Source organism: Aphelocoma coerulescens, chromosome 20 (genome assembly GCF_041296385.1).
Source record: "Aphelocoma coerulescens isolate FSJ_1873_10779 chromosome 20, UR_Acoe_1.0, whole genome shotgun sequence".
Lineage (NCBI taxonomy): Eukaryota > Metazoa > Chordata > Aves > Passeriformes > Corvidae > Aphelocoma > Aphelocoma coerulescens.
The window spans coordinates 1,192,178-1,216,051 of record NC_091033.1 but is presented as its reverse complement, the minus strand read 5'-3'; the positions used below and the strand labels follow the sequence as shown (position 1 = coordinate 1,216,051).

The 23,874-nt window shown below is 49.3% G+C and overlaps 2 protein-coding genes and 1 long non-coding RNA gene across 7 annotated transcripts in view; 1 reads left to right on the top strand and 2 right to left on the bottom strand.

Moving 5' to 3' along the window:
* The window catches only part of RALGAPB (Ral GTPase activating protein non-catalytic subunit beta), a 64,838-nt gene extending 58,400 nt beyond the window's left edge, over window positions 1-6,438 (bottom strand). For both annotated transcript variants that reach the window (XM_069033808.1, XM_069033809.1), the window contains exon 1: window positions 6,183-6,438. The gene's annotated coding sequence lies outside the window, so the exon portion shown is untranslated. The remainder of the gene's footprint in view (window positions 1-6,182) is intronic.
* Window positions 6,439-14,511: 8,073 nt separating this feature from the next.
* Window positions 14,512-20,384, bottom strand: LOC138121254 (uncharacterized). 2 transcript variants are annotated; one of them, XR_011156143.1, is made up of 5 exons: window positions 20,250-20,384; window positions 19,848-20,095; window positions 18,761-18,904; window positions 15,812-15,895; window positions 14,512-15,696 (listed from the first exon to the last, which is right to left on the bottom strand). It is a non-coding gene; the product is annotated as an uncharacterized lncRNA (long non-coding RNA). The 2 variants fall into 2 exon arrangements; XR_011156144.1 differs by lacking the exon at window positions 19,848-20,095.
* A 153-nt stretch (window positions 20,385-20,537) lies between these two features.
* Window positions 20,538-23,874, top strand: part of NDRG3 (NDRG family member 3) — a 62,795-nt gene continuing 59,458 nt past the window's right edge. For all 3 annotated transcript variants that reach the window (XM_069034592.1, XM_069034589.1, XM_069034587.1), the window contains exon 1: window positions 20,538-20,611. The gene's annotated coding sequence lies outside the window, so the exon portion shown is untranslated. The remainder of the gene's footprint in view (window positions 20,612-23,874) is intronic.

The window sequence follows — 23,874 nt, the reverse complement described above, 5'->3', positions numbered from 1 at the left end:
CAGGTAAGTAGAAAATAGTTCTACAAGTATTCTGCTCCTGAAGCAATGGCTGCAATTCATCCCTTGTTCCCTTTTTCACCTCAACAGCAGTTAAAAAGATTACCAGGAAACTTCCAGGAAAACCTTGGTCATCTCAGAAGACAAAAATTCAGCCTCTTACACATTCATAAGGTATTTCTACAGCAGGCACTAGTCAAAACTAGTAGCTGAAAAATGCGATTGAATAATAATGAAGAATGCCCTTTATCTGCAGTGAGTTCAGTACTGGATGAGCCTTAGTGCATCACTAGCTTAAACCCAGCATCATTTTACAGTTTCATTACATCACATACAGGTTCCAAATCTATGGCATTGGAGTGCATTTCAAGTCCTTGTAAAGTCAATACACACACAGAGTCACTCCCTAAAAATCTATATTTGTCCCACGGATTCCAGACAGAAAAGCCACTAAGGAAATTTCCCAGGCAGTGCTCTCAGAACTAGACACACTTCTCCTTTCAGTAACAATCCCGGCACAACTGCAGTTGTGCATTTCCCCTCACTGCAGTTTGAAATCAGGAAGCCAAGCTAACATGAACTAACCAGGTTTTTGCAGTGATGGGGGCTTGGGCTGGGTATTTTGGCATTGTTGTGAAACTGCAACCAAGAGAGGCAATTAGAAGCAGCAGAAATTAAGCTGTGCTCCCACAGTCCCTCTCAGGCAGCAGCACCCTTGTGTCCCAAGCAGCGGCTCATGCTGCACCAGCCACACACACAACACCTACGTGCTGTACAGGGGCATGGCTGGGAGCCCTCTGCCCCGGAACAGGCAGGGTGAGGCAGCACCAGTCATGGGACTGCATTGGGCAGCTCAGAGACACCCACCATGCACAGCCAGTTTTGATCCACACATCAAACACATCCAGAGATCTGATCTAACTCAGATGAGAAACATTTGTGCCAACACAACAGAGCAGTGAGGACCCAGGGCCAGAAGGGTGGCAGGAACATCCCTCTGACAGCAGAATGCTTTGTACAGACTCACAACAACATTAAACTGCTGCTTGAGCAGGTGGTACCACAGCAGCCTGAGCCACCAGAACTGGGACTGCGCCATCTCCCTTTCCTCCTCTCCCACCAGAATCGGCAGTCTTTTATCCATTATCTGAGCCAGCTGACCATGTGAACAAGGAAAACAGGGCTGGCACAGGAGAAAAGCAATGAGTGTTCAAGAGACACAGCTCAGATCAGCTCAAGCTGTTATGGATGCACTCCAAGATCTGTTTGCCAAGTACGCTTACCTGGCACAACTTGGAAGCCAGTTAGCTATATAGGGAATATTCTGAACACTTCTCTTAGACATTCCTTGGCCTAAAACCAAACAAGAAGCCAGGTCTGGAAATACACAATCCTAGGAACAAGCCTATTTAAACAAGTCTGCCTATTTAGCTGACTCCCTGAATTTTTACACCCAAAACCTATGCAAAAAGCCTGATGATACCCTTCAAGGGAGACAGAAAAGCAAGGCTGCAAGATCTTGTCTTCCAAACTACGTCCTTCCTGGTTTGAGGCAGCAATCAACGTGAGCTCATCTGATGATAGTGAGTTAATCAGAGCAGCAGCAGCCTGCAGGAAGTACAACCCCTGCATCCTTCAGGCACCTTCCCTCCTCTGGTGGCTGATACAGGGATAATGCTCATGTCACTGTGGAAAATCCCTTAGAGAAAAATGGCAATTCCATGACACAGAAAAGTCACACACATACACAAAAACCCCAAAATAAAACCAAAGCAAAAACTCAAAGAAAAAAAATCACATAAAATTAAAATGCCAAGCAAAACCCACAAAATCCCAATCCTCAGTGATGGCTTCAGTCACTTCTTAGCTTCACTATCTAGGTTTCCATACTGGTATCTTTTCCTTTCATATTCTATAGCCACAGAGACACTTCATCTTCCCCTTTCTCTCCCACCTGAACACCATCTTAATCTCCAGCATGTGTTTGGAGTCAAAGCAGAAGGGACAGAAGTGAGATATCATCCACTTTCCAAGACTTCCCCCTCCTCTCTCAGCCCCACAGCACTTTGCCTCTACCCCCAGAGCAGAGTCCCTTCCCCCTATCCCACAAGGGAAGAGGGGAAGCACTCTCCATTCCTCTCCTGTGACACAAGTTCATTAGAAGCATGTAACCCTGTAACAGCATTTGAGGAACGTTGGTTTAAATAAACTGATTTGAACTGATAAAGCAGCATGTCCTTTCCATACCCACCCTCCGGCTGGCTGCCAGTGAACAGCTCGTGGCAGGAGCTTATCAGTGTGTGATAAGCACAGCACACTCACTGTGCTTGTCCTCATCCCAGAGCAGGGTGCCCAGGTGTGTGGAAGTGCTGTACACTACAAGCAAATGGCAGGCAATCCCTATGTGGGAGCTTTCTCATCCAGAAGAAAGAACTCAAAGGACAAGGATTCCCAAATCCTGCTGTGTTTTAGAAAACCTTAATTGCACTAGGGCAGGAGAATGCAAGGACACAACCACCCGCCTTCATGCAGCTCCCTGCCATGATGAAGAAGAGATGCAAAGCTCTTGTGGGTGACCCTTCCACACTTCTGAGGAGTAGCACTTTTAACACATACAGGATATATACAATATGCCATGTTGAAGAGGTTTAGCAGCAGGACAACCAAAACATCTCGTACCACACACTCCCAGCCTGCTGCCTGACATTCATACATAAATTTAATGACCAGCCTGTATCTTATTAATATTTGAGGCTTCCTTTGGTCTTGCTCTAAAAGAAACCTTCTGTTAGTCTTAGCAATACACAAGGAATACTGAAAGAAGTAATTGATTCAGATGCAAAATCCTTATGAGGGATTTATCAGGGTATCGATCTATTCATCCCTCTACACTTGCAATTAAAAGTTTTTATTTGGAAGGACTAGAAGCTACTTTTTATTTAAGACTCCAGTTCAACTGCCACTTGAATTGGAAATGGCTGCAATCTGTTAGGACTGGAGTTATCACTAGATCTACCTAGTATGCAGCTTCTTCTAACTGGACAGGAGTTAAAAAAGGCTGTAAAGTCTCCACACAATGGTATCCGAGACAATATTCCTGACAGATTCCACACACTGACAGATCCATAACTTGCCTTAGACAAAAGCACCTAATGGTGTGCAGCAGCAGGACTCCCTCCCTTCCAAGAGGCTGTATTTATTGTATTGTTCAGTAACTACTGAACCAGCAACAGCAAACTGAAGACCAAAAACAGAACTGTCACACCACACCTGATTTTGACTTCTGTTTTTGCAATGCTTCTGTATTTCAGCTTCAATAAAGCACCCTCACTGGCCCAACTAACATTTCCCAAGTTTCATGATGCTGAATATCCACACTTCACATACCCATAAGTCTTACTGGGGTTCAAACTGCTAAGGACTCTCAGAAAGCTGATTAAGAGGAGGGATGAGAAGAATAATAAATAAACCCCTGATGTTCACCAGTAAGTTTTACACACTCTTGTATGCTATATGTTCACTGTACGTTCCTGGAGACATTCACTTACTATGAAACTGAGCATTAATTCCAATATTCCCTAGTATGGTAAATAATCTGGGTTTCAATGTATTTCCTCCCAATCTGTTTCATCTTAGGAACTTCAGTAGTTATCATCAAATAAACCGCCGAAATTGGATGTCTCAGCATTGAAGACCCAAGATCCTCAGTTCTCAAACACTGCAGAATCCAGTGAGCACAAAAGAATAATGAGTCCATAAAACCCAAAAAATAAAGTTGTATTTCCAGTTTCCAAAGACTTAATATGAACAGCTGCAGCCAAAGTATTTAAACTCCTGGATCACTAAAGTTAGTCAGTGAGAAATAAACAGAGCCACAATCTGCAGTTACTTTGAAGGAATGTGCAGAAGCTCTGAGCCTGAAGCTGAGGTGTTTGGAGTGTGTGCAGGGGAGAGGTCAGGGAATTGATACTCATGTACAGAGCAGTTCCTCAGAAAACGTGCACTGAGGGAAGGAAGTGCTGGGGGCAAACGTGAACACTTAAGTCTTTTGTGCTCAGCAGCTTCAGACGTAAAATGAAGTGTTTTCCTACAATGCAAAACAACTTCAAGCACGAAGACAAGCTGTTCCAAAAGCAGATCCCTCTTGGCTTTCGGTAGAACCAAAGAAGCAGAGCAGAGGCAATGGTTAGTAGTACAAGAGATGCAAAGACCATCAGCAGAGAGATGCTCAGGGAAGGCTGAAGGCCTAATTGAGCCTAAACCAGAGAAACAGCCACAAAAAAAAGGTCTACATCAAAGTTCTGGGATATCAGATATTCTTTATAAGTATTTCCTGGAAAAAAAGCCCTCTCGTTTAACATGACCTCTCCTACCTAACAGTACTAACATCTGCTTGCTAGAGGAAACAATTCTTGTCAGAAAGCCATCCTGCCACAACCCACCTTCCTCCAAAGCCCAAACCAGAGGTTTATGAGCAATTTTTCTCACTCCTGTGACATTCTGAGCATGAACAGCTGCTGTATGCAGCACTTGTCCCACTGCCCTCCATGTTCATATTGGAGAAAGCAAGTTAGATCTAGCTGAGACTAACTGCACCTCTGGTGTTAAGCCCACCAGGCCTGAGGAAGCACAGCCCTCCTGGTAGCTCACTCTAGAGCCATCTAAAGGGTCAGCTCTGCCTAAGGCATGCACTGTGTGTAAAGGACAACAGCCAGAGCAGAGAGCAGGCAAAAAATAAAAATGGCAAGAACCAAATAGAAGACCTATCTGAGAGAAAGACCAGCAGAAACTTGGTATTTTAAGTATTCTGTTAAAGAATAAAAAAAATATGCATGTCAGGGTTACTATTAAATTTTTTAAAAAGTCTATATTCAAGGCAGGAAGAGATCAGGCACACAAAAAAACCAGGAATTCCTGTCACCCTTTCCCAAGCCATTCAGCCACAGCAGTACTAAGGGTCAGAGAAGAGAATCACAGCTGCCCTTGCCCAGAGAAGACGAATTTGTCAGATTTTATTGCATTACCGTAGCAGAAGTTAATACATGAATGTGCCACAGGGAACTTTGGGTCTCAAACACAAGGTGCCATTTAAGCCACAGGACTCCGGTCTCACTATCTCCAGCACTCCCTGTTCATGGACCCCATCGCCTCCCTTGTTCCCAGAACACTGCTGGACACAGCCTGGCCAAAGCAGGAAGCAGGGCACCTGCCATAGAGAAGGCCACTGCCTAGAAGTGGCATACTGTAATAGCTGAAGATGAGCAGAGCCATAGGAAAGCAAAAACATCAGACAGTTTGTACGTTTTGGCTATTATTTTGCTTTCAAGCTTCATTACCCAGACATCAGTACTACTCTGCTTTTCACTATCACTCTCATTTTTAATAGTAAGTTTGAGAAAATCATCTTCCAGGCAGGTCATCTGAGAATTTAGTAAGTTTGCAAACCCCTCCTTTGTGTCAAAAACTAATGAACTTGACCACGAAACAGTGCACTCAACTGAGAAAAATTTTTACTGAGCAGTTTATTTTACATTGGCGCTTATTCATCACTCCAGTTTCTTGTTAAGTCTCCAAACTGCTCAAGCAGGAAGGACTCTCTTGAAGGCACAGCCCCCTTACTGCGGGGAGAAGCCTCGCTGCAGTCCACTGTTTGCCAAATAAATAGATCTACTGCCCACAGGGCCGGGAGACCAAATGAGCCAGGGAAAGCAGAATCCGACAGAGCCCGGGAGGCCTGAGCCGGGCACGCTCGGTACCAGCAGGCTGTCGGTCGGAATCTGCGGGGAAACAGCGACACAAACTTTTCCCTCCTTCAGGCCCAGCCTCTGCTCGCAGGATCCACACGGAAGGAATGGCGCGGGTACCACCTCACGCTCCTCCCAGGGACCCGAAACGCGGTTCGACCCCCGGGCCGGAGCATGGGCCGAGAGGGGCCCTGAGCCACGGGGGGTCACCGAGGGTCGCTCCCGCCCGCCCTGCGGTGGCTCCGCGGCACCAGCCAGGCGCGAGGCGCTGGGGGAGCCCCGGTGACACGCTCGCCCGCCGCCCACCCCGCCCGGGCCCCACCGCGGCAGCGCAGAGGTCAGCGCGGCGGAGGCTCCGGGCGGCGCCCGCGCCACAGGCCCCACGGGCGGCAAAGCGGGCCGAGCTCGACAGCGCCGTGGCGGGAAGCCCGGTCGTCTTACCTGCGCCGAGAGCCCGGCAGACATGTCGGGGCGCGCCGCTCCCTGAGGCCGCCGGCGCCACGGGGCCGCGGCCACACGGGACCGGGAGCGCCGCTCGCTGCGCTCGGCCCGCGCCCGCTTCCGGCAGCGCCACAAAGCGCACGGCAAGGCTGTGCTCTGCGCATGTACGACCACGCTACAGCGCGGCTCCCCACCCCTGCACGCGTCCCCTGCGCCGGCGGCACCGAATAAGTCGCAGGGATATGCTGTGCGCATGCGTGAAGCGGCCGTGGCTGTGCCTGGCGCTGCTGTGAGGCTCTTACTCTTAAAGGGGCCGCGCACGCCGGCCCCGCCCGCACCCCGGGCTTCCCGCGGGTTCCGGAGGCTCCATCATCGCACCATTCCCCGGGCGCCGCACCCGGGCCCGGCAGCGCCTGTGCGGCTCAGCGGAACTGACCGCTGCCGGGCCCTCGGAGCTGCTGGCGGGCCGGGCCTATCCAGCTCGAGCACAGTGGGCAGCGAGCGGGGGCCGCCAGTGCCGCTCCGCTAGCCTGGCTGCGGCTCCTCTTCCACCGCCACCGCGGGGTCTGCAGGGTGTTGGTGCCCGGGCCAGCCTTGCTCTGCCCTCAGGCCCCGCTGCTGCTGCACCTCGGCAGCTGCAGCCCATCCCTGCTGTGGCTGGTAGGGGACAACGACACCACCAGCTCTGTTTCCCCGGGCCGTGCCTCGCCCTTCCCGCGGGCTTTATTCCCATCCCGCGTTCATTTGCTGCTCGCCTGGCCCATAGTATTGACTGGTCTGCAGGTGCTGACTTAGTGAGCCACAGCGACGTGGGTTACCGAGGTTCAAACAGTGTGGGCTGCATGGGAGGGGAGGTTTCTGCCCCTCTGCCCCACTCAGGTGAGACCCCACCTGCAGAGCTGCCTCCAGCCCTGGGGAGCTGACATCAGAAGGATGCAGAGCTTCTGGAGTGAGTCCAGAGGTGGCCATGGAGATGGTCCCAGGGCTGGAGCCCCTCTGCTCTGGAGCCGGGCTGGGAGAGCTGGGGATGTTCACCTGGAGGAGAGGAGGCTCCAGGGAGACCACAGAGCCCCTTCCAGGGTCTAAAGGGGTTCCAGGAAAGCTGGGGAGGGGCTTGGGACAAGGGCTGGAGGGACAGGACAAGGGCTTCCCACTGCCAGGGGGCAGGGTTAGAATGGATATTTCTTTACTGTGAGGGTAGTAAAACACAGTTTTCCCAGAGAAGCTGTGGCAGCCCACCCTGGAAATGTTCAAGGCCAAGTTGGACAGGGCTTGGAGCAACCTGGTCTAGTGGAAGTTGTCCCTGCCTATTGCAGGCTGCTTGGAATAGATGGCTTTTAAAAAGTCCTTTCCAGCTACTCTCTGATTCTGTGAAACACAGCCAGTGGAAAAGGCAGCATGGGGCACTCTTCAGGGAGCAGTGCCTCACTCCACAGCCCAGCATTGTTTAGGGATGGTACAAGGCATCCTGAGAGCCCCTGGAAATGGGCCACTTTACCTCACTCTCTGCTGCAGCTGGAGAGAGGCACCATCCACCTGCCTGTATCACCCCTGGAGACACGCAGTACTCACCTCTCTGCAGTGTTCTCTGCTTTCTGCAAGTGCTCCAGCAGGTGCACTGCTGGGAAAGTCAGTCCAGTCTCACAGATTCCTTTCGGGCTGCTCCACAGGGGCCAAGTTCCAGGTCCTTTCTGCAACATTCACCTGCACTGCTCCTTGTTCAGTGCAGCATGAAGATGTTAACATAAACAGGAGCCTGCAAAGCTCTTTTCAACCCCTTGTATTGCCATCCATTGAAGGAATACCATATATCACAGAGCAAACTGTACTCCTGTCTACTTCCTGGCAGGAAGACTTCTGGTCTGCACACCCTGTGCATGGAGACTGCTGATAGCAAGGGATGTGAGTTCCATAATAAAGATTTGCTCAGTGCTTGTACTGTAAATCTTTTCCTCCTCTTTGTTCTGCCCCCAAGGGGAGAGCAGAGCCCTTGCAGGACACATCTTTTCACAGTACCATGAATCTCTGGTGCCCAACAAAACAAAATCTCTGGAGGGGTTAGTGAGACTGCTGGGGTGATAGAGTGCAGCAGAGATGGAGAGGACTGAGTTGATAGGAGGTGATAGAGTGCAGCAGAGATGGAGAGGACTGAGTGGATAGGACATTTGTGTCTTGGTTTGAAGAACAGGTGTCTGCCAAAGAGGGTGGGAACCTCCCTTGGGATGGAAAATGTGACCCCCTTCCCTCTGAATTATTATCACTTTGAAATTAAGGGGCTTTCAGGCAGAGCTACGGCAAAAGGAATAACAGCTCTTTACTGGTGTGTGTGTGGGTGCCAAGGCACACAAACAGCAGCGCCGGCAGCACCAACGAGCAGCAGCAGAGCCCAGGGCCGGCCTCTCCCGGCCGCGGGCCCTTTCCCCTCGGTGCAGCTCCGCTCGCGGCCGCCAGGGGCGCTGGTGGCTCCCGGCCGGGCAGGGCGGCTGCGGGGATTCCCCCGCGCCTGCAGGGGGCGCTGTGGCGCCAGCTCGGCCGCCTCTGCACGCGGCAATGGCGGCCGGGCCGGCGGGAGGGATGGAAAAGGGGCTTCCTTGGCAAAGCCCCAGGGGCAGCCGGGCCCCTCGGGTGCCGCTCGGGAGCCGGAATGGAGCGCAGCAGGAACCTCGGAGCGGCGGCTGCCACAGCAGAGGTGGGCGCACCCGGAGTAATGAACGAGATGTATCGGAAGCTCCGCAGCTGTAGCAGGAGCCGCGGGGCTCCCGGCGGGCAGGGGGTGCGTGGCTACAGTGTAACAAAAAACCATCCTGGAGCAGCAGCAGAGATGCAGCGGGGCCGGGCAGCGGCAGCCGGGCTCCCGAACAGGGCTAGGAGAGGCTCCCTGTGAGGGGGAAGGGGCTCAGGCTCCCAGGGTTTCCTCTGAGGCACCCAAGCAGATGGTGAAGGTCCTTTTTCAGTGAGTTAGAGTGTTAATAAGGTCCCAGTTCACCAGCTGCTCCCACAAGCAGAGCTTCAGTCACGGTAGGAGAAGACAGCAGGAGACAGAGCCTCACAGTGGTAGCGAATTCTCCCCACAGCAACCGCTACCTGTCTCCCCTCTGATGCCAACAAGCGAGAGCGCGAGGAGCTGAGTCCAGCCCCTTCCCCCAAATCTTGTGGTATCTCTGCCCCTCCAAGAGAAACCCTTCAGCTATGAGAATAGCCAGCTGCACCCTTCCCCTGAACCCTGGCTACTTCTTTTCTCTCTCATAAGTACTGGTCATTATCATGTCTTAGGAACATATGGGAGAAGATTCCCTAGGAGAAAGAAAACAAAAGGAGCAATCCTAACCTCCAACAATTTGTTACACAAGCAGGGGCTCATAGCCAACAGCCACATGTGCAGAGGTGAAACACTGCAAAGCTAGCTCATGGACCCCTGTTCCCCAAATCACAGTCTGCTTGCTGTGCCTCTCGGCCCTTTACCTGCTAGGTCAGAGGAACAAAGACTCCTTCCAATCTCGTACATTTAGCTTGACAGCAGCAGAGCAACGGAAGCGGCCCATGGAGACCCACCTTTCCCTGTGTGCTTGCCAGAATTGTAAAAGGGAGAAAGCAGGCCCCAGCGGGGGGAGAGATATGCAGACCAAAACCAATATGGTTGATAAGAGCAAAACTCCGTTTATTAGCAATCCAAAGGCACTTATATAGTATACCAGCTTGTTAACTCCTAAGTGGCTTAAAGCTTATTAAAACACATTTCTACTTCTACATAATTGGACTTACATTGGCAAGTTTCCATTAGTTATGTTATGATTAAAAGAATTTAATGTTTACCTCCCTTCTCTGGGTCTTATCTGAACAGCTGCAAGTCTTCAACTCCCTCTTTATTCCCCAGGCCTTTTCTCACACAAGAATCTTCTCATGGAGAGTTTTTTCTCACACACAGGCCTTTTGCTTGCAGGCTCTTGCTACAGTTCTTTTATTGATCCCAATAATTCTATTTCCTAACATGTGCTCACTGTGTGTGACTTCAAAACCACTGAGAGTGGCCTCAGGGCTGCCAGCTGCTGCTGTGCTGCCTCCCAAGTGTCTGCAGTTCACCCTGTGTGGATTTTCCATGTATTATCACAAGGCTCATGCACTTTACCATTGTCATGTAACCTTTATTTATGTATAAAAAAGCTAAGATCACTGTCTTTCTCTTCCCTGTCCACTCAGGGCTCTCTCTCTCCAAAGCCAAGCTGCAGCAGGACTGCTTGTGGAGCACAATGGAGGATCCCTATTCCCAGTACCCGCATGGATCCTGACAGGACACTGCTGGGCATCGAGGGGCAGGGGATCCACGCAAGCACTGCTCCAAGGGGTGCAGGCCTTGTACACTGACAGCATTAGGGCATATTCTGTATCCCCGCAGCCCTGTACTCCATGGATCTGATGTGGCAGGCCTTTGAATCCACATGGTGCAGTAATTGAGGTGATCCTTTCACCCTCCCAGCCAGAGTCAGAGACTCTCTGCTCCTGGTCAGTGTATCCACTGTTGGATTCCTGTGGTTTCAAACCACAAGTCCCCTCACCAAGGTCTGGAGGAGAGGCGGTCTCAGCCCTTCTTCTGCATCTGTAATGATGAAGTTTTCAATGTGATGCAGACATCCAGGGGCATCACCTTGTTCCAGTGCAGCCTGAGTAAGTCCATGAAAAATGGTAGGCTGTGCTTCCACCCCTGGGACAGTCGATTCCAGGTGTGTTGGACACCCCTTCATATAACAGCAAACTGTGGCTTGCACTCTGCTGCCACAAGGACTGAGATAAACACAGGGGCAAATCAGTTGTGGTGTTCCATTGGGCTGCTTGGGCTCTAGTTGGTACTGGAGCTCCAGCACATCTGGGACAGCAACACATGGTAGTGCTGTGACCATTGAGGTCATGATAGCCCACTGCCATCTCCCTGCTCCATCAGATTTTAACAGTGGCCATATGCAGCAGTTAAAGGGTAAGTGGGTCCTGCTGATCACTCCTTGTCTCTCCAGCTGACAGTCAGCTCATTGCTGGGAACCAGGGAGTGTCAGACAGCAGGTAATTGCTGCCATCAGCACCTGCTGTTCCTCAACCTCACAGCAACCCCATAAAAGAGGCATCCTCCAAGAGGCCAGGCAAGGGAGACAGTTGCCTAATTTTCTCTGTACTCAAAGCAGCTACACCAAAGACCCAGCAGTACCCTTTTGAGTCCTTGAATTACCATCCCCTGAGGTAGTCTATACCAAGGATACATGGGCCTCTGGGCTGGCCGTCATAGGTTGCTTTTGCCACTTGTGCCCTGTTAAGTTCACTTCAGCCTCCAATACAGACAACAGTTGGGCTTCACTGAATCGTTTCCTTCAGCTTTTATTGCTAAGCTTGATGCCATATGGTCTGGAATACCCCTTTGGTCAGTCAGGGTCAGTGGTCCTGGCTGTGTCCCCTCCCAGCTGCCTGCCCACATGCAGTCTTCCAGCCCCTGGTAGGGAAGATCCATCTTTGCAAAAATTGTGGCACATGGGTCAGGAGTGACGTATTCCATCTTGGAAAGACAAGGAGACACCTCTCACCATGTTCCGCAGGGTTTGCAAAGTATGAAATAATTTCTTTGTTTGCCTCACACAGAACCTGTGTGGAGCCTTACCCAGGTTTCACCACAGCTTTTGTTTGCTGAGTGCTAAGTATCACCCCATGTGAAGTTTTGGATAATCCTGTCCTCTGGCCACTCCAAAGCTCCTCCATGGCTGCTGGACCACAGAGAACTGTGTGGTGGGGTTTGCACACTAGTGAGCTGTGGGGCATGGAACTTGGAGGGGAGCCTGATGGCTCACAGGGCCATAACCCCAGGCTGCAGTGAGCAGGAAGGGGGGGGTTTGGTGATGGTTCTGTCCTATTAAGAAGCTTGGTGTAGGATGATAATTAGGCACAAGTGTATATTAGGCACAGCTGAACCTCTGAAATGACAGCTCTACATTTCTTTTGTGTGGACCACCCATTTTATAACACAACCACCAGGTATGTTGGAATATAGTCCATGTGAATTGTTTCCTTTCCTGGGTGAAAGCAAAAATATACTGAGATTCCAGATGCACCAGAATAGGACAAAGGCTTCACACAACTCAATTGCTGTAAACCACTTGGCACTAGCCAAAGCAATGTGGTTATCATTGTTGAAGGATCAGGATCTACTGGCTGTGGTACAGTCACCCATTTATTCATTGCTCGCCAGTCTTGGACAAATCTATAAGCTATTTTTCCATCCAAGCCTAGTCTAGGGTTTTTAACAGGCAAGGTAGGAGTATTACAGAGATATTCATGAGGAATTCCAGGAAAAGACCACATGTATTGGGAGAAAAGAGGCCAGGGAATTAGAAAACTGGGGTTGGTATTGGGTGGGAGTTCCCTTTGCCCACAGCTGTGCCCACGAGAGCTTAAAACTGCTCATAGACTGTGCAAGCTGTTTTCTTATCCTGTGACCCAAGAGGATTTGATGACGTGTTGTGAAACACAAGGCAGGTTGACAAGGTACAAGACAGCAGTGCTCAGCCAACACTCTTCCTCCAGGATTGGAACCACAGCTTTCAAAAAAAGAACAACATCAGAGGAAGGCCACTGGCATTCAAAGAACCAGAGGAAAAGGTTTGTTTTGTAAGGCCTTTTTGCAAGCTAGAGATTGTCATCCATTCACTAATCACACTATTAATGCTGCTCTACTGGTAACACTCTCCGACAAGTCCTGTTGTCATTTACACTGCAGGCAACAGCATCTAGGACAAAATATTACATAAACCTGATGGAGAATGGGGAAGTAAAAATGCAGTTTTCAACTTTCTCTGGAAAGCTCCTTTCAAAATTCATGGCTCATTTTCAAATCACATTTGAGATGCATTGGTCAGGAGTCACTGGTTTCTCTGTCCAGTGACTCAGTACTGACAGCTGCAGGAAGGGGAGCATCACCCCATGCCCCCCACCTCAGGCCCTCACACTTCTCCCCAGCAGCACATTGGGCACCCTAGGGTGCCACCATTTTGTTTTTGTGAAGTTTTGTTTTTGTGAAGTGGGCAGTGGGAACAGTTGCCAGGGAGCAGCAGCCTGGCCTGGTGGAGGGGACAGGGCTCTCTGCCAGGCACTCTGCTGTCTCCTGGCACCCAGATGGACCTCTGTCCTCACTTATTGGGGACCTCCAGTCTCTGCTTCAACACTGAAGTACTTTCCCCTCTGTAAAATCATCATGACTCATCACTATTTCTACCAGACCTTTTTTCCATCTTTCTATCAATCACATTCTCTGGAATAGCTTTCATAGTTTGCCTGATAGAGACAGTAAACTCAGTGGTTCCTCAAATCCCTTTTGAAAAGTGGAATGGCATTTGCCATGTGCCAGTCCTCTCCTATCAAGGGCATTTTATCCTGTGGTTGCATAAGCAGGTATATGACTAATGGTTGTTTAGTCTACAATGCAGGAGTATGATCTAGTGCAAGCAATTTCTTCTTATGAACAATTTGTCTCAAGATTTCTTCTACTTCAGTTTGAAACAGATTTTCTGGCTGACTCATTCCATATAAAGAAAAATCCCAGCCAATGAATAGCCTGAAGCTGTTTGGGAGTAAACAGCACTGCAAAGGCTTCATCTGTCTTCTCAAAAACCTATCAGATTTTCTCTAGGCATGAACCCCAGTGCTATTGGATAGTGGGCGGACAGAGATGGAGGTTACCTTGACTTTGGGCCTCAGAGAGATTTTCCATCACACCCTTGTCCAGCTGCTCATCTGGGGGTATGCCTCTCCCCCTGCCCACATTTGGCACCCAGCTGGGCAGAGGGCCTGGGAGCTCCATCCCATCTTTCTGCCCATAAAGACACCACTGCCCACAACTGCCTGCTTCAGAGCCTGCTCTGAGCCCTGTGAGAAACAGGACTTTTCCTGCCCAGTTGGATCAGGGACAAGATTTGTCACGCAGGTCTCCTGTAGACAAGCAAGCGTTGACGTGTGACTGAGCTTCAGAAAATTGTATCTAAAGTACACCTCTTTTTAATAAGCATTTCATCAGTTTCTTGTTATACTGCACCATGCATTTTCTTAGAGGATGTCTTCTATCATTCATGTTTTAATTCACTGATTATTTTACAAATATTGAGCATATTTCCAGTCCAAAGCTCCAGCCCAAACTACTCAGTCTCCAGGACTATGCACTGAGTTAAATCTATATTCATTTACATCAGTTTGATATATATTTTACATATAACATATATAAGTCATATATCATTAACATATCATAGATATATGTATAATCTTAACCATTCATTTACATACATATACATTTATATGTATAGCTTTAATCTGGGTATTTTGGCTGTTTCCTCAGCCTGCTCTTCTGCACCTGACAATACCACAGGTGTCTTGTGAAGATTTTCTTCCCCTTTACTGTAACCCTGGTGGCATTGTCCCACTTAGAGATTTTTCAGAAAAAGAGATGTGAAAAAATGCATTCCATCAGTCACATTCCCACATTCCCCATCGTTTTCACTGCACATCTCTAACATGGAAATGTACTTTCAGGCATACTGAGCTTTCACTGCTTTAGTTTCCATGAAAGCTTACAAAGAAGTGAACACAGAGAAAGCAGCTACTAAACAAGTAAACACTTACTGATGGAAAGGCATGGATTTATAACGGAAAAAGGAATCTGATGTCTATTTTCTAGGCTGGGAGCCACTCCTATTTTCACACACAGAGCCAGTACTCCCAGCTGCTGTGTCTGGAGCAGGGCCTAGCTTAGGCAGAAACAGGGGATTTTGCTGAAAAGGAGCAGCTGCTTGGCTGCTAGGCAGGTGTATGGTTCCTTCAAACATGGTCTTGTGCCCCTCAACCACAAACCAGCCAGCCTACACAAGGAGTTCTCTGCCTTCAGAACACTGAACAGCCAGCCTCAGCCTGGCCCTTTTTGCACCGTGAGCTGCACTGTCCCACAGGCGTCCTCAGTAAATGGTCAACACGACAGATGTGCAGTGATGGTGTGGAAGGTGTTTCCAACATGCCAATGAAACAAGCAAGAAGAGTGCTCCTTTCGACTCTTCCACTTCCATGAAAGCCCCAGAAAGACACAAGTGGGGCATGATACAAAGCAATGAGGTTTGTGGAGAGCAGCCTTGCCCCCCTGCCCTCAGTGTTACAGTCTCTGCCTTATGGGAAGGAGCAGCCTTTTGCAGTAGGCCTTTGAGCAGCTGATGTGAGCCAAGGCACAGCATGCAGAGAGCTTTCTGGACAGAGTAGCATGCTACTCCGTATCCTGGCTGTGACTGAAGGTGAGCAGTCATCACCTGCATAGCCTGGAGAGATGCAGGACAAATGGAGCCAGCAGGAGAGACCCATCCTGGCAAAGCAGAGCTGCAGGCAGCCCCTGCAGGAGTACAGGCTCCATCCAGGAGCTGCTGGGGCAGCTTTGCTCTCTGCGTGAAACTGGAAAGGCATGGAAAATCAACGTCACTGGCCCAGCAGATCTGAACAAACCTGGTGAGGCCTGTGGATGCAGGGATGGCATAGTTATGCTTGTGCCCCACTGTTCCCATGACTGCTGCAACAAAAGGCAGAGGCATCTGCTCAGGACTAGCCCCAGGTTCTTCACAGCCTGTTACCTGATCCCTACTGGCCCTTCCTGGTGCTCGGTGGAAACAAGCCATCCATCAAGTGGGACTGTCCTCAACAATCAAATGAGTCTCCTGTGGGAAAATCAATGGAATAGGCTCCCTTCACCTTGCACTGAAGCAGCATATATGCTGCATGCTTCTTTCAGTGCTGTCACAAGAACTGTCAGAGAGGAAAAGGTTAGATTTTAAACTCCTTGCAGAATCAGACCAATCCCCCAGCAGTCTTCCAGCCCAGTTAGATGCTTTGATGGGAACTCAGTTTTGTCAAAGCTGTGTCTCTGGCAGATACTCCCTTCTCAGAGAGGGCTGAAGGCAAATATGCAGAGACGTTCCAACATCTCTGATTGGAACAAAAACCAATAGTATTTTGGAAAATCTGACTTGGATTAGTTAGAAGAGAAGCTGGCAGAGACAAACTGAATTCTATCTGTTATTTTCCAAATCCACCTTTTCTCCGAATGCAAACAATCTGTTTAGCTGCACTAAATGTGCACATTGCACAAGTGATGGGTGAGGGTTATGTTGGTTTAAGACAGATTTATCACTTTGTAGTGAACAACTTATTTTTCTATAAAGCTTGAAAAATAATTAATTGAATTAAAATACAATATTGTTTCAATGCTGCCTTAGTATTTTGAACTACAGACCTGAGTGTAGGGAGTAGTTGCTTCATTGCTACTGATCTCCTAGATCAACTCATGTAAGCTTGTAGATTTTGACAAGAAAGAATGTTTGGCCAAAGCTTTGTGAAGGATTTAGGCCAACATGAGAACTTTTACAACTATATCTTGCTTGTACAGAAATGAACAGAAACCTGTGCTCTCCTGATGTTGATAAGGACAGTAGAACAGAAAAACATTTACTCTTATCAAGGAATGCGGACCACAACAGCACAGCTTTGGAGAAACAAATAAAGGATGTAAATCAGGCAAACCGAAGTCAAGCAGGCAACAAAACACAAGCAGGATGCCAGCTCAGTTCTGCAAGGGTGACAAAGCAGAAGTTATGCAAAACAACGATATTGTGCTTACTCAAAAGTGGGGGTCGAGGAACAGCCACCTGAAATGGACACCAGACGTTGAAGATGGACCCCCAAAGAACCATATAAGGACTTCTGACAAGGGGTGTGACTGTGTAAAATAAAGCCAAGGAAGTGGGGATAGCTAATGAATATGTAATCAGTGGGTGTGATAAAATCCCTGTTCACCCAACGCTCTTCACACTTGAATGGAGGAAGGATCCCCCCGAGTGACCAGCCTGCTACAGTAAAGAATGCCTGCTTCTGATACTCAAAACTGTGTTACAAAGTTTCTATCCAGCCGATTTCAGTATCGGTGTAAAGTCAACTGGCCCATGCAGGGCCTCAGCAGCCCAATCCACTTGGAGGCTTGGTCCAGAGCCACACTGAGGACACCTGGCATGACTGAATGACTCCAAAAGCATCAAGGAACCCCAGCCCTGACTGCCTGTACAGCCAGAGAGCCATCTGCTTCCCAGCCTTCACCCATGCCCACATAGTGGTTATTGTTACACTGGATGCTCAGCACCTCAGTGTACAGTTCTGCACATCATTGCCAGCATTGTCATTGCTTTTCTTTAGTGTCTTCCCTGTGAAAAATAGAAATTAACACTTTCTGGGAGAACTGGAGAAAAAAAAAGACATAGGTCAGTCAAAAACACATGGGGAAGAGGTGGTGTTAGGGCAAATGCTGCTGCCTTTTGTAGGGTCTGGGACTGCTGTTCTGCAGCATGGGCACAAAATGAAATAATTATGTAATTATCATAGAATCACTAAACTTGGAAAAGCCCTCTGACACCATCGAGTCCAGTCGTTAACTCAGCACTGCCTGGGCCACCACTGAACCACGTCCCCGTGTCGAGGAATCCATTCAGTGCAGCAGCTGGTGGTGCAGCTGCAGTGACAACTGCAGATTGAGCTCAAACTGCTGACTTTGTCCATAACAAAGGGCACTGAACCTGTGGCCCAGCCAAGTGCTCAGACACTACAGGAGCTGAGGACTAGGGAAGAAGAACAGACTTGCATGAGCTTGGACTGTGAGGGGATAAAAGCCCAGTGTTTTGTTGGGGCTGTTCCTTGGAGGCACCAGCTCAAGCTCTTTCTGTGTTACTGTGCCACGAATAAAGGGCTTTATGGAACAAGACATCTGAGACTCGCATGGGAAAGCTGGGGTCGAACTGGTGAGGAAACCTGGTCTGACTGTGAGAGTGGGGAGTGCAGGGACTGACGCAGGGCACTCCTCGGCTCACTGGAGCTGCTGCTGCTGCAAAGGGGCTTCAGTTCCAGCTGTTAAAGTCGCTGGTGGTGGGAGAGTGACTGCCAGAGAGTCTTGGGAATGGTTAGACTGGGAAGGTTCCTTAACACCCAACTGCCACATGCACACATTTGTTGAACACTTCCAGAAATGGGCAGCCTGTTCCAATGCCTAACTACCCTTTTAGTGAAGGAATTTTCCCTAATATTCAATCTAAACCTCCCTTGGTAGAAACTTGAGGCCATTTTCTCTTATCCTGTCACTTGTTGCGGAGAGAAGAGCATGGCTCCACCCTCCTGTCAGGGAGTTGCTGAGTCTCACTTGAGCCTCCTTTTCTCCAGGCTGACCCCCTCCAGCTGCCTCAGCCACTCCTCATGACCTTGTGCTGCAAAACCTTTGCCAGCTGCATTTCCCTTCTCTGGATATGCTCCAGCACCTAATCCATGTAGACAACAGCAAGGACAGTGTGGGGACCAGCCACACCAGAGACCGGAAAAACAGCTTCCTGGGTGGGAGAGCCAGTGCAATGATTTACAGTCTTGTGGCAGGAAATCACCCTCTTTCCACCTCTGTTCAACAGCTCATCTAGTTTACACAATCCCTAAAAATGTAAGCAGCAGTATTGATATTTCTGCTTATAATGCCTGCACAAGTCCACACTTACCCTTCTTACTTCCCCTCTAGTTCTTGGTAGCCCAGGCAAGCTCAGAGGTATTATGAAGAGCTGGAATTATGCTTAATCCTGTGCAAGACGGGGCAGATAGTATTCGGCATGTTACTTCTTAATGGCTTTTATATGAAAAAGTACCTATATGAAACAAAAGTTAAAAAGATGTAATTAAAAAATTAATTGTTCAATTAGGATAAGGTTGGTGGGGTATAATACACATTGTAGGGGTCTGCCCAAGGGACAAGCTATTTAAAAGCCAAGGTCCATCCAGAGCCAAGCTGAGAAGGCACAGCTGGAGACAAGCACCTTTCTGTAACTGAGGCAGGGAGGAGGGCACTGGGCTGAGCGGGAATGGGACTTCCCCGAGGGTGGGGCTCTCAGGTGAGGCTGGTCAGGGCCATTCAGGGCTCTATGGGTACACTCAGGTCCACCACGGGGCCATCTCAGACAGCATGTTCAGCTTGTGCCTAGTGATCACTTCCTGCACACTTCTGAAGAGGGATCTCAAAGAAAGTCCTGGTCCTCGTAGGGAGGCACAGTCAATACAGTGTGGTCTGCCTGAACTGGTGTCTGCTCCAAGACTTGTTCAAGGGCACCAGGACAGGGTGGTGTAAGGGGAATCTGCCAGTTCCAGGTGTGAGGACTTCTGGGAGGTACTTCTGAAGTCCATGGTGCAGTAATAGACCTTAGTGGCCCTGACCAGCCACACCTGAGGCTTCCACCCTCCCACATGATGTCTTCAGTGCTCTTTTCTTTTCTAATTACAGAATCATTACATTTAGAAAATCCCTCTTAGGCCATCATTAACCCAGTGCCACTGTGTTCACCACTAAACCATGTCCCCAAATGCCACATCCACACATCTTTTGAACTCTTCCAGTGGCGGTGACTCCACTACTGCCCTGGGCAGCAGGTTCCAGTATCTGACTGCTCTTTCAGTGAAGAAATTTTCCTTAGTATCCAGTCTAAACTTCTCGTGGCACAACTTGAGGCCATTTCTTCTCATCGTGTCATTTGCTCCCTGGGAGAAGAGCCCGACTCCCATCTCAGTCTACTGGGAACATGCTCGGGAATTATTTACCTACACATGCCTCAGTTCTATCTCGTCTACTCCATCGCGATTCAGCCTTTAATTATTGAAAATCCGACGTAAAAGCATTTCGCAGGACCACAGGGTGGCACCAGAAACTAGGGCACAGGTTAGGTTTGGGAAAGACCTCGATCCTAAATGTTTAGGGTAGGGCCGTACCGAGGGTAAGGCGAAAGGGATCCCACCGCTGGGGATGCCACACTACCCTGGAAAGCGAGTGTTTCCACTTGGAGACATTCCTGAAGAGGGGGAAAGGCAGGAAGAGGTGGAGGATAGCACACGCCCTCCACGGAGCGCTGCCCAAAACGCCAGACAGCCAGCGAGCTCGCTGTGGGATAGGGATGGCTGCAGCCCCTGAGCGGGGACGGAGGGGCAGCCGTGCTCAAAGCTCACCCTATCGAGCAACGCCAACACCCCCAGCGGCTCCGGCTCCGGCTCCGGCTCCGGCTCCGGCTCCGGCTCCGGCTCCGGCTCCGGCTCCGGCTCCGGCTCCGGCTCCGGCTCCGGCTCCGGCTCCGGCTCCGGCTCCGGCTCCGGCCGCGGTGCCCTCACTGTCGGGGCGGGGCCCGGCGGGCGCCCACAGGGAGGCGGCGCCATCTGCCGGCGGGAGGGGAAGGCTGCGAGAGGCACCGCCCGAGGGCGGTGGGGGGCGGCGCCATGTTGTTTGTAGTCCCGACCCCGCGCAGAGGCGGCCCCGCGCAGGCGCAGAGCGCTCTGTGCCGCGGCGGGCGGAGTGCGGAGGTACTGTGGTCCAGGTGAGCCCCGGGCCGGCCCCACGGGACCCCCTCGGGACCCCGCGGAACGGCCGCGGTTTTGGGATGCGTGGCTGCCCCTGGGCAGCAGGTGCCACGCCACAACGGCGGGTGGGCTGGGGTCGAGGGGAGCCGCGCCCGCGGGCACTGTGTGTCCCGCCGCGCCCCGGCCCCGGCGCCGCCGGGGGTGGTTTCGCCGCGAGGGGGGTCGGTGCCGCCGCCGAGAGGCGCCGCTGAGGGGGGGCTCAGCGCAGCCCGGCTCCGCTGTGAGGCGCCGGTGGAGGGACCCGCTCCCCCCCGCTGCGAGTGGGAAACGATCCTCGTCACGCCGGGCTGCGCTGGGAACGGGGGAAACGCCTCGGAAGTGCCCGAGGTTATTGCGGAGATGGTTTTTTCATGTAAATAAGGGATGGGAGTGTGTCGGGCGTTCTGCTTTCTCTCATATATAGCTTTTCTTTCTGGTGTTCAGATGTCAGAATTCTCGTTTGCATTATTTACTTCAGACAACTCAAACTGGGTGTTTATCTTTTAATTCGGCCCAGCCTTGTCGGAATATGAATGGAAAGGGAATAGCTTTTAAAAATTATTTTTGATTTGAATAATCATGTCTCTTTTTTCTATTTAATAAATATTTTGTATTTAATATAAGTCACAACAGGAATTGAAACCACTGTAGCAAAATCAGAGGCTTCTGCTATCTTAAAGAGCATCGTTATAAACAGCAGTACAGAAGATGGGATATTACAAAACAAGCGAGGCTGTGAGCCCTGTCCTGGCTACTGGGAGGCTGGTGGCTCATGGCGCTGCCTCGGGGTGTTGCACTGCTGATTGAGAGCCTGGGGTCTGTACCGTTCTTTGGTGGCTCTCAAGTCCAAGGAGGTTGGAGCCGGTGTGCAGTTGTGTCTTAAAGTGTGGTCACACCATGAATTGCTGTGAGATTGGGGCTTGGCCACATGTGTGTTTGCTCCGGAGAACAGGAACTGTCTAGTAGGGATCGGGGGGTTGTGTCTGGGAAACCCAAGGGTCTTTATGCTTGAATACTGAGGCGATGAGATAAATGGGGGTTCCAAGTGGAGAAGAATGCTCCATCCCTGGAAGTATTCAAGTCCAGGTTGGACAGGACTTGTAGCAACCTCATCTAGTGGAAGGTGTCCCTGCCCATGGCAAGGGTTTGGAACTGGGGGAGCTTTAAGGTCCTTCCCAAGCCATTCTTTGAAGAATCTGCTTCTGCTATGTGTGTCAGGCATGCTTGTGAGTATCCCGTGTTCAGAGGACTTGGAGGCTCATTGCTTTACCTTCTGCTTTGCCTTGTCTGTAGAAACAATAGTCTTCCAAATGATGGAGCCTGGCAAACCAGGTTTAGCAGCAGCGTATCAGTCTGGGGGGAAAAGCAAAAAGGTGATGTAAAGTCAAGGAGCTCAATTTAAAACTAGTGTGAAGGTTTTCTAGCACATAATTTCCTTGGGCTAGGTAAGCAGAGCTTACCAGATATCTCGCTTAGTTAACTGGGGGTAGAGTCCCGAAGAAGCAAGGTGATCAGTAGGATTCATCTGGATTATTGACCACTGGACTGGGGATTGTTGAGGGAGCTCAAGATGGGCAATGACTGTTCCAATTTCAATTATTTGTTTGGATTTTGAAACTTGTGTGGCACACAAGGCGCCACACAAGGTGCTGTCTTAGGGCAGCAGCTTCGTGTGCCTTATATTTGCCTGGTATGGAGATGTTTGCAAAGATAAAAGCTGGAAATGTTACACAATGAAAATTAAACAATATTATACAATGAAAATTATACAACTACTGCCAGCAGCATTATTGGAGCCTGTAACTATATTCCTAGCTACTCATTCTGCATCTGAGGTTAAAAATTAATTGAAATTAATAACCATGCTTGATTTGCAGTTTTCTAATCTCAGATTACCTTCAGAAGCCTTCCAGTGGTCCTATTTGCAGCTCATATGTCACACTGGTCATACATGACACAGTCCTCAGTGTTTTTCATTGGAAAGTGTAAGTGTAGTGGTACCTTTAGATTTCAGAGGCTTTATTATGTACAACATGTGTTTTGGTTCCTTAAGGATATACTAGAAAATTTTTTTAAAAATACTTCTGAGACTTTTTTTTTAAAACATTCCTCTGTTGTATGCTCAAGGTAAACATGACAGCAAAATAGAAATATATAGCTATTTAAGTAAGAAGCACAAAAAAACCTACAGTCATAGTATAGTTCAAGGACAAAGATAAAAACAAAAGAGAAAGCAATTCAGTTTTAAATTTGGGGGGGGGGGTGTTTTTTATCTGTAAGAAGAGACTAGGAGTTTTAATTTTTAATTACTTAATTGTCATTCTCACAAACAGTAGCTTAGTTGCTTCCTGGAAAATGGTGAAGCCAAACCCTCAGTTCTGTTTCCATAGGCAGTGCTAACACCATAACCTGCCCTTGAGCAGGGCTTTTCTTGTGCTCTTGTGTCGGCTGTGTCTTGGATACGAGTAAATATGTCTGTGCTGCTTAAGCCAATGTTGGGCACTGTGCAGGGCTGGCTCAGGCTATTTTGTCTCTGTGAATCTTATGGCCTGGTTTAACCTGTGATGGTTCTAGATGAGCAGAGGAGTGGTTTAGTACTGTTTCCCTGTGTAATGTTAGAGACAGTGTTCCTGATAGGTGTCTCTGTGCTCCTCAGTGGTTTCATGTTCATGTGAATGTGGTTTGGGAGGAATAATAAAATCCTGTATTGCTTTCCCCCCAAAATTCCCAGTGTTCTGGCCGGTCAGGTCAGTTATTAAACTGAGCAGTTGTGATTTGGTCCTGCTGTGGAAAGGGTTGGGCGACTGTGCCTTCTACTGTGCAAAGCAGAGTTGAAGACAGACTTCCATAACCTCACTTGGTCTTCAGTTCTCTTCTTGTAAATTCTGGATTGTAAATGGGATTTGCTGGATTTTTAATGATCTTATTGATCACTCACCATTTTCCATCTGGTCATATCCCCTTGTATTCTGTGACTGGTATAGCACCATTTATTGCAGTAATTCAGCAGGTGCTGTGGGAAGCATGGAAGGAATAGCTCTGTTTTCATCTGACTATTGTTCTTCCCAGACTTGGATGCATTTCTGTATTTACAAAGGGTTTAGTTCCTCAGAGGGGCTTTCCTTATTTTACATAATGTAAGAACAGTAGAGGTTATAAATGTAATGTTTAATTTTAAAGTAACCTTTACTATTCAGTCATGTATAAACCAGACTCTCTTTGTAGTTACCAGATGGACTAA